Genomic DNA, 2,965 nt, shown 5'->3' with positions numbered 1-2,965 from the left:
CTAATTTTTCATGTAGAATTGAAACAACTGCACCTATAGATATCCTTGTGGCTTCAGCTAACTCATGCACTTTTAATCTTCTATCCTTCAACACCATATCGTGGATTTTATTGCCTAGTTATAAACCGTTGCTAAGGCAGGGGCAGATGTGCCATGAACTGAGTCCAATTCATTTTTTATCTCATATGGAGTTAAACCCTTTAAATGAAAATGTTTGATTACCGCTTTGAACTCGTTTTTTTCCATTTTTCTTAACGAACAATTTTTTTTTTCAATTGGTTATAAAAACACGTAAACTCAGAAGATGTGGACTGTGACTGCACCATATATCTAGTCGGGAGTGGTGCTGACTGAAAACAGATGATTTGGAGCGATGCGCGCGTCATCTGTTGGTCATTCTAAGGACTTAGTGAACTACCCTCGTATTTATATCTCTATCTGCTTTGAAATAAAATGAAGAGATTGGGATTTTTATACTTCAAGTATTAAATATAAATTATATAAATATTAATACTATTATATACATATATATATATAAATACATATATTATTAATGATAATATTATAATTATGCTATATTATAATAGTTTTATTTATATCTTGATCCGCATTCGAAGGAAATTAAATATATTGGCGATTTTGGAATTCATCTTGTTTGGATAAAAACTAAATTATTTAATTTAAAAATTAATTATTTTGTTGAAAATTTATCTATTTTGTAAAAAAGTCCTCTTTTCTACCAAAATTTCAACTATTTTGTTACCATTTTTGGTTCAAAAATCGTTTTTCTTTGTAGAAATTGAATTGTTTTATGGAAAATGTATACTTTTTGATTAAAAATTACATTTTTTGGTTGAATTATCAACAGTAAATATTTTTTGTTTGAAAAGTCGTTTTGTTGTAAATGCAACTATATTGTTAAAAATTAAAATCATTATTTTTGGGTGAATAATTCGATTATTCACTTAAAGTTGAACTACTTAGTAAAAAAAATGAATTTTTTCTTATTAAGGATTCATAATTATAGTTGAAAATTCACCTATTTGCTCTTAAATTGGGTTGAAACTTCTGCTCTTTTGTAGATAATACTCTTTCTGACTTTAGAATTAAATGATTTCGTTGAAAGTTCATGTATTTTGTTGGAAATTGACCTTGTTCGGTAGAAATGTATCATTTTTGGTCAAAAATGCAATTTTTTAGGTTGAAATATCAACTGTACATCTTCTGGGGTTTAAAAGTCGATTATTTCACTAAGAGTTGAACAACTTTGCAAAAAAATACGTTTTTTTCAACAAGGTTTTCTAATTATGGTTGAAAATTTATATATTTGGTTGAAAGTTTAACTCTTTGCTTGAAAACTGATATTTTTCGCTGAAAAAATTCAACTTTTTGTAGGTAATTCGTCTTTTTGACTTCAGTGGAAGCTTCTAATGTGTCCCCTAAGGGTTTACATTTTTCTTACACCTTCTTTATTCCTTCAAACACCCTCCACACACTTACTTGGTGGTGGAAGGGGGACCTACAGTTTAAGGTGGGTTCCGAACCACCAAGAGCAACAGCCTTAAGTACTTAGAGAAAACCTTTTTCTCGAGAGGTACCGGTCCCACGACTCTCCGGAGATGAACAACTCCCTTTGCTAGGTTAGTGTTCACCGCATGGGCCACCGAGACTCTTCCAGAGTGCGAGTCGAAAATTCATCTGATTGGTTGAAAATTCAACAACTTTGTTGAAAATTATTTTTTTCTCTTAAATATTATTTAACTTTATTTGAAAATGTAACTATTATAGGATTGATTAAAAATTAATCGTATACATTGGTTATGTTAGAAAATCGTTTTTTATAGATCATTTATGTTATTGGTCAAAAATTTTCCTTTTTCCTTGAAAATTTAACAATTTTGTTGAAAATTCGATTTGTTTTCTTGTTTAATTCAATTTTTCATCACATTTTTTATCTGGAAATTGAACTATTCTATTTTTGGTTGAAACTTTATCCTGTACATTGTATTAGTTAAAACAACATTAATTTTTAATTAATCCTAGAATAGTTACATTTTCAGACAAAGAAAAATAATTTCTAACCGAAAAAATAAATTTTCAAAAAAGTTGTTAAACTGTCAACCGATAAGATGAACTTTCGACCAAGAAAATTAACTACCTACAAAAAAGACAAACTTTAAACAAAATGCATGAACTTTCAACGAAATTATTTAATTTTAAAGTCAAAAAGAGTATTATCTACAAAAAAGCTGAATTTTTAATCCACAAATATAATTTTTCAACCAAAATTTTAATTGTCGACCAAATAGTTTAACTGTCTATCAAATTGTTGACTTTTAACGCCCAAAAGATGCATGTATTACAAAACAGTAAAATTTTTAACAAAAAAGTTAATTTGAAGGCAAATAGTTGAATTTTCAACTATAATTATGAATCCTTAAGAAGAAAAAATTAATTTTTTTACTAAGAAGTTCAACTTTAAGTGAATAATCGAACTTTCCGCCCAAAAATGATGATTTTAATTTTTAACAATATAGTTGCATTTACAACAAAACGACTTTTCAAACAAAAAATATGAACAGTTGATAATTCAACCGAAAAAAGTAATTTTTAACCAAAAAGTATAAATATTCCATAAAACAATTTAATTTCTACAAAGAAAGACGAATTTTTAACAAAATACATGACTTTTTAACCAAAAATGGTATAGATTAATTGTCAGTTTCAAACATTTATTTTCAACGAAAAAGATGAACCTTAAAAAAAATAAAGTGAAAATTTGAACAAGATAGTTAAACTTTTGATAGGAAAGAGGACTTTTTTTTACAAAATACTTACATTTTAAACAACATAATTAATTTTTCAATCAAATAATGGAGTTTTTATCCAAATAAGATTAACCCCGAAATCGCTAATTTTTTTAATTTCCTTCAAATACGGATCAAGATATGAATAAGACTATTAT

The sequence above is a fragment of the Belonocnema kinseyi genome, chromosome 7, assembly GCF_010883055.1.
Source record: "Belonocnema kinseyi isolate 2016_QV_RU_SX_M_011 chromosome 7, B_treatae_v1, whole genome shotgun sequence".
NCBI lineage: Eukaryota > Metazoa > Arthropoda > Insecta > Hymenoptera > Cynipidae > Belonocnema > Belonocnema kinseyi.
The sequence above is the reverse complement of the archived record's forward strand: the minus strand, read 5'-3'. Positions refer to the sequence as shown.